The sequence below is a fragment of the Atta colombica genome, unplaced genomic scaffold (genome assembly GCF_001594045.1).
Source record: "Atta colombica isolate Treedump-2 unplaced genomic scaffold, Acol1.0 scaffold261, whole genome shotgun sequence".
In the NCBI taxonomy this organism is placed as follows: Eukaryota; Metazoa; Arthropoda; class Insecta; order Hymenoptera; family Formicidae; genus Atta; species Atta colombica.
Genome location: NW_017259361.1, coordinates 206,031 through 214,363, shown reverse-complemented (window position 1 = coordinate 214,363; position 8,333 = coordinate 206,031). Strand labels below are relative to the sequence as shown.

The 8,333-nt window shown below is 27.8% G+C and overlaps 1 pseudogene; it reads right to left on the bottom strand.

The window, feature by feature from the left end:
- Nucleotides 1-2,627: 2,627 nt before the first annotated feature.
- The window catches only part of LOC108689133, a 10,104-nt pseudogene continuing 4,398 nt past the window's right edge, over nucleotides 2,628-8,333 (bottom strand).

The window sequence follows — 8,333 nt, the reverse complement described above, 5'->3', positions numbered from 1 at the left end:
ATATATATACAATTATATACTCTTTACGACACAAAATCTTCCTGCAAGATTTAAGGTTGCAGCAAATTTTTTTTTATGGATATAATATCAGATATATTTTTAATATTATTGGAATATTATTCCTTAATGTATTGTAATTAAATTTGGCAATAACTAATAACAATACAACGTGTGATAAACATTTGTTTTATAATAAGTCACTTTTTTCTCATAAATAAAATTTATAAACAATGATTCAATACATAATATAATGTTTTTAATGTAGGTAAATTGTAAACAGTCAAAGCATGTGTCAAAGTTGCAATGTTTAAAAAATTATACTTTTATAAGTACTCAACTGTATTACAACAAATGTTGAAAACTTTCAAATCGATTGTTAAGTAAAGTTGAATAATATATTTGATATTTCAAGAGACAAAGAGAGAAAGAAGAATTATATGTATATATAAATTTGTGTGTATATTTTCATTAAAAATGTAGTACTAAGTTGAACAAAATAATTTTATAAAGGAGAGTACAATTTTCATTTTTTCACAACTATTCGGAGATTTTATTTTTATATTTTCTTATATATTCTTCTTCATAGAATCCGAAAATTATCATAGTATTGACGCTGTATTTAAGGAAAATTGACACATTAAAATAAAAAAATAAAATTTTTATTCATATTATTATGAAATCGCTATCGGTTATAATTTTATCATTGAAAAAATAATTCAATAATTTGTCAATCCAAAAAAAAAGAATTTTATATATATATATATAATTTCTACTATATCTTTTATAATATACAACTCTTTCCATACTATTAAAGACATATTTGTATCTGGTATTTTTAGATAAGTATCATTTAAAGTAATTATTAAAATAGAAAAAACTAGATTATATTTTTCTTATTTAATTGGAAAAATATATTAACGCTCATGTTTTAAATATCTTCAATGACAGATGTGTATAAATTTCCATCGCCAAATTGCATCAAAATATCGGATTATTATTCAATTGCAAAATTCGGCTTAAAATTATACAAAAATGAAATTCACGAGACAATAACTGATTTCGAAGATAGCAGTGACGGTGATAACAGACTACATGAATTTTAATCGACATTTTATCTGATACACGAGCGAAACTGGAGTGCTGCTGGATCGTGATCAAGTGGACTGCCATGGTAAGGACAATACATGTCAACCGCCAAGCGACAATACATTATCAAACTCATTGAGATGTATTGCTCTTTTGTTTTCTACTACACCTGCCGTATACGTGATGATCGAGAGATGTGCTATATAAAAATGTGTAAACTCTATTCAATATAACAAAAATATAAAATTTGTAATTAAAAGTTATTATTCTTAATAATTTTAATAATGTCTATTATAGCAAAAATGATATTTGCAAGATGTATTTATTAATATATAGTTTCATACATAATTGTATATGTATAGATATATACATTTTAAATACGATGATAATTTTAGGAATTTTTTATTTAAAATTATCATATACAAATATATAAATTGTTCACTATTTATAAATTATTATTAATTGTTATAAATTGAGAATATAATTGACTTCTTGTAAAATTGTTAATTTATATTAAAGTTTTTATCACTTTGTGAAATATAATAACGAAAGTAACATAAGTAACAATTAATACGTAAAATTTGTTTTATACATATTCTTTCTCTCTCTCTCTCTCTCTCTCTCTCTCTCTCTCTCTCTCTCTCTCTCTCTCTCTCACACACACGCACACGCACGCACGCACACACGCACACACACACACACACACACACACACACACACACACACACACACACGCACGCACGCACGCACGCACGCACGCACGCACGCACGCACGCACGCACGCATGACACGCACACGCACGCGCGCGCGAGCAATGATTCAATTCCGATCAGTCAAACTTCATGCAATGCATGTTGAAAAAAAATTACAACTTCAATTAACCTTCAATAACAGTGATATTTTAAATTTGGAATAACTCAGCAAACGAGCATTTTAAAGATTTTATACTTTCCTATGAATGTTTCTCCATTGGATTACGACTTAATTTACCCCATGCTCCATCGTAAACTTGAATCTTTATTATCAATTTTGCTTCTCGCTTTGTCTCCCATTTAAAAAGAATGACCATTGCCATTCAAATATTTTTTAAGTGGACATTTGGCTCATCATTTTACATTTTTAAACATATCATTTTTATCTTTATTATTTACCACGTCACGATCATTTGAGGATTGATGAATTTTTGTTGTACCGCTTTTTATAAGAGAGAGTGTGTATATAATATTACTACATATTATTAATATTATTATTATAGACATACATATGTATGCATATATTAACATAGAATTGCGTGTATTATACATAGGTGTTTTAAATATTTATAATTACATACATTGAAAATAACAATATATACAATGTATGTACATTATAAAAATGAATGTTCAATAAAAGCTAAAAATTTTATACTAAAGATGAATAATAAAGAAATAGTCTCCGATTTTTAAAATTTGATACAATGTTCCTTTTTTAGAATATAAACGATATCAGTTATAGATTTCGTAAGCGTTGCCGATTGCCTCCATATTAAATCTGTCTCAAGATTATCGTGCAACTTTAAGACCTCCATACACTCGATGCTCCGACATTTCGGCCCCTCTTCGAGAGATCACGTCAACCCCTATATAGTTATACGATTCAGGACTGCCAAGGGGTAAAATGGTACAGCATTTCCGATAGGATTTACTACCGCAGACATATTTCACGTTCAATCTGAAGACTTCGGTTATCGGCGGACACGCGCATTTTCTATATGTTTCATGTTTGTCTTCGTCCGCCATTCTGTCAACCATCGTTATTGAATTTCGTATAAAATATCAACAATAATATATTAAAGAAAGAATATATTTGATTAATTTTCTAACAATATTTATTAACTCTAGAATTCATGCACAGAATGAGATAAATTAATTGATATAAAGAAATTACATAATTGCTTTTCAAAGAAACAATTGCACATTGCAAACTGTATGATACAATATTTTTTAAAGATTTATCATAATATCGATTGATTCATCTTACTGTGCTGTGCATAAAAATATTAACGTACAATTACATCAGTTTACAAAACATATCTTTCTAATTACTTTATTAAAATATTTTTTATAAATTTTGTCTGACAACAAATAATATAGTCCTTAAATTTTTAGATGTCGAAAAAAATTGTCACAAACCAAATTTTACCAGCGCAGTTTTCAAAATAATTGAGGTCTAATATGTCAAAAATGTCTTTTTTATCCATATCATTTTTGTGTGAAAAAATTTATTTTGAATTACTAATCAGAAATTATAAATGTATTATTCATTTTAATATAAAATGCATTTTTTAAAAGACTATGGCCAATTTTATAGAAAAATTTGGATTCCGGATGAACAACTTTGAGACTTTGAGACATGCCTACAATTTTAAAGCATCAAAAGAGAATAAAAAGTTTCATAAGTAACTTTATAAGAGAGTGCTAGAACTATCCAAAGTTCACTATTATGATCATGCATCACTAGTCTTATTCAATTCCTGTCCGCGATGACGACAGTAACGAATTGTTACAAAAACATTGAAGTAATATGTGAAATATTTGGTACAGCTCATTAATCCGACTAAGTTCCTGGTCGCGATCTATGCCGTCATGTCAGAGAAATTCGGAATTGTTTATATAATATAAGTATTTATGGACAAAGATTTCTATTACATTCCAAGTTTTTACAGCGGATCAAGTAACTGATATGATCGATTTGTTAATCTAATTGTTACAGAGCAACGTTCAACAATAAATTTCGATTATTTTGAAGATATAAAGGACACTGTTGTGAGGCATTGGATTAAGTTAAATAAAAAAATTTCTTGCGATTGTTATAAGCTGCCTCAAATAAGTTGCCATCGACATAATGAATAGCGTCATACTAAATGTGCACTTGCAAAGTTTACCTTGCAAAAAAACAAGATATATCGACCCAAATTTTGCTGATATTTTCATAAATGATAAACGTAGTACTATATAGCGATTAATGAAAAGCGCAACAAAATGCACTCGCAACAGACTTCACTCAATATCTAGGATTTTCACATTTAATCAGAGATCAATTGTTTGAAAAATACATGAATATGTTCTGTAATATACTACTTTCTAAAGAAACATCTTTAATGTTAGAGCCTACTTCTTTTAATTTCTTTTACGCATTTAATTATTTATACTCAATTAGTAATTTTTTGTACTCAGTTATAGCGCTTGTTAAAATTTTCTATCGTTAATCACTGATAACTATTCAACGTCTGCTATTATGATCATGTTGTATCAGAGATACATGATACAATACATAATCATAGAGAATTTTGAATAGCTGTAGCACTCAAAGAACTCATTTTACAAAGTTGTGCATATGAAACTTTTTAATTAATTATATAATATCTAATATCTAATATTTTTTTGATGCTCTACAATCCTAGCTATCTCTCAATACTGTTCAATCGAAATCTAAACTGAACATAGTCCTTTATTGGTCTCAATGGGATGCTCTAGTTATAAAAGATGGGATCTTTTATCAGAAGGATAACTCTAAATTTAAAAACTAGCATCTTACAAATTGTTATTTCTCGAGAGAAGATAAAAGAAATTTTTGAGGCAGCCCATGATTCATCTTTGTGTGGACATTACGGTATAAATAAAACTCCGAAAAAAATGAGAAAGTGATTTTATTGGATCATAAGGAGATAAAAAAGTGATGTAGATTATGTGTTCTTTTAATAAGAGTAAATCACAATGTTTTGCAAAAAAAAAATGTTGGATCTCCTTTTAAAAGAATCCAAACGAAATATTCTTGGATTTTTTTTTTAATTTCTTCAGAAAACAAGTATTTGTTGGTAGGTTGCTTCACGAAATTGCCGGGTTTATTCTTTTAAAAAATAAAAGAGCTAATATTGTAGCGGAGGCTTTCATTAACTAGCTTTGTAAGCACACATATCCCATAGAAGGTATACCATACAGATCGAGGGAAGAATTTCGAATCGCAATTATTTAAGGAAATAACAATTTTTTTAAGGATTGAGAAAACAAAAACTACGACTTTGCAGCCTCAATTTGACGGGCAGGTGGGGAGACCTAGCATCAGACTATTTTGAATTATTTGGCGAAATTTATTTCAAAGAATCAGAGAGATTGGAATCAGTGGATTCTGATGTTCCTATTATCATATTGTACTTCTAAACATGAAATTACCAGGGTATTCCCTTCTAAAATGTATTTAGGATGAGAACTTCGTTTGTCTTTAGATTTATTACATAGATTTATTACACAGATAACCTTCTCTTGGTAGGAAAGAGAATTCTAGTTCTAATTATAATTTCAGACTTAAGAGAGAAACTAAGGAATAATCATAATCGAATTCGTTGGAACTAGATCTGAAGGGATTAAATTAAATAATTAAAAGGCTAGATCCTTACATTTTGAGGAAAGTCAGAAAATTTGGTTGTTCAATCCTCGTAGCAAACTAGACAAAGCTCTGAAATTACAAAGTCATTGGGAAGGACCTAACCTTATAAGAGCGTAAAAAAGCTCAGTGATGTTGTATTAGAAAATCCCCCAGATATAAAAGTAAAATGGTGCATAGATTAATTAACTTTTTTTACAAAAGTTGAATCAGGCTATAAAAAAATTATTGTTAGTCATTGTTTGGACAAACATTTTCTTAGAATTTAATTTTTCAATTTAGTAAGTTTTTTTATACAATTTCTATTTAATTTCTTAAATTAATTTAATTATTTTACATATATATATTCAGTTTCACTTGAGGACTTTCAATTTGACTTTTTATATATTGATCACTACATTTGGATTCTACTTTTTTTTCTTGTTTCTGAACGACAAAACAATTCCGGGATCTAAGCTGACTATTCACCGACTTAATAAAGATTAATATTATTTATTTGTAATATTATTTTGTCTAATCTTTGATATGGTTTCAATAATTTTGTTCTATGTTCTTTTCAACATTTAATTATTTTGTAAATTTATTTTTAATATTTATTATGATAAAATATCTAAAGAAGATTAAGTTGAAACATGTCATACTTTTGATTGTATTAAATTTCAATTTATCTCCTTAATAAATTAAAATGTACGATATTATATGTTGCCCATATTTGATTATCTTTTCAACTAGTTGTTAAATAAACACATTGGAAACAAATAAAATAATTTTTTCTTTGAAAATTCCCTCAAGAGATTAAATCATTAGATTGAATAGATAATTATCTATTCAATGTAATAATTCAATGCTAATTATATATGTAAAAAAATTATGCTATAATAAATATAAATAATATATATAAATTCATATATTATAGAAAAAAGATAGCACTTTAAAATAAAAGTAAATGAAATTAAAAAATATATTGATAAACAAATTTTTTGGCCCCAAAAAATGGTAAATATGATTTAAAAAATTAATTTTAAAAACGCTAATTTTGATACATTTTAAATTTTTTCTGAAATCTAATGTATAATAGTTCAATTTGGCTGCCAAATTTGTTTTCAGCAACCAAAAGTCGGAAAACACTGTTCATTTAAGTTCCAAACAATTTTTAATTGTGTTACTCAAAAGCAGAGACTCTAAGCTTTAAAATTCTTTCTGATAAACACCATTATATCATTTTTTACGAAGTTAGACTCTTTTAAATATCTATTTTTGGAGGACAGAATTTCTTAATTTTTTGGTCTACTTGGGGATATTTACTTGAAGATAACATTAATAAAATTAAAATATTATTTAATAACATAGAAGAGTGTCGAAAAATTGCAAAGAGTAAACGAGAATTATTACAGTATATTAAAATTAATAACAACTTTTTATTTTTCGCATTCAATGAACTACACTGTAATGTCGTCGTAGAACGCACATACAATTTAAATGTAAATACTATATTATACTATGTTTTCTAATGTTTTTGATCTAAGAGATGAAGAGTGCGAATAGAAAGAGAGAAAGAGAGAAATTGCGAATAGATAAAAAAAATTTTAAATAAAGACAATTAATAATATTTATAGATGTATTTAGACAAAAAGTATTAGCTTTAAACTGTAACATAATAATTAATATTTATATGTTATTAATATAAATTATAATTTTAAACAAAAAACAAAATCCGAGATTAGGCGGAATTATTTCGTTCTTCGTACGACGGCGGATAACTCCGAATATTAAGAAAAAATTTGTTTGAATTATATTATAGTTTACATTGATAATGTATAAATATTAATTACTTGTAGTTTAAACTAAATAAACGGAATACCATTAGAATGAAGACTTTAATAATTCATAAATCATTTTCGAGTTCATTTAACTTTTCGCTAAGTATTTTCTCATTCTTTTCTATCTTGTTCTCAAGACATAATATAGTCTTCTCTATTTAACGCGAGACTTTGAAAACAAAATATGTCTCAAAATTGCAATAGAAATTAAATAATAATTAAATATAAATAATAAAATAAATGCATAAAAATTAATATAGAAATATGAGAAAATGTTATATTGGCGATTAGAAGCGGAATAAAAACAGAAGGAATAAAAAAAAGACGCGATAGCGAAAAAGTAACTAAAAAAGAGAGATTGAATTGGTTGATAAATTAGACGATGATTGTCCGTTCTCTCAAGAAACAAGGAAAGTTGCTAATCAGGAGTTCGCACTTGCCCCTTCTCTTCGAAACGAAATTCTAGCAATGAATGGGATTTTGCTCTCTCTTGCTGTAATATCCTCTCTTTCTCACGTTCTAGATCTCTTTTACTCGGTGAAGACCCGTGAAAGTCTGAAATGGCGCTAACTCGAGTCCACTAACGGGCAATCAGATCTCTGTTGGGACAACAAACTGTTCCATCGCCCCCAGCAAGCGGATGCCGACGCTCTTGTATGTCTTATTTATCGATGAAGTTTCCGAGGGTTAAACAGCAGTAAATCCTTCTTCCCTTACTACCCGCCTCTACTACGTCCCATGAGACAAGGACACTGTGACTTAATTGCCAAAGCTGGATTCCATACTCTATCGATTGAGTAACGATGATTTGTGAAGTTTCCGACCTAGAGATGAAGATGGATTGAATAACGAACTTACTCGGTGAATTTTGTATGTATTCCACAATGAAGAAGATGCACATACAGATTATCACAAATGCCTTAATACATGTAGTGGCATTAGAATCGAGACATACGCGTTATATTTGTAAATCATAACTATTCGTTATATGCAAAGATATATTTT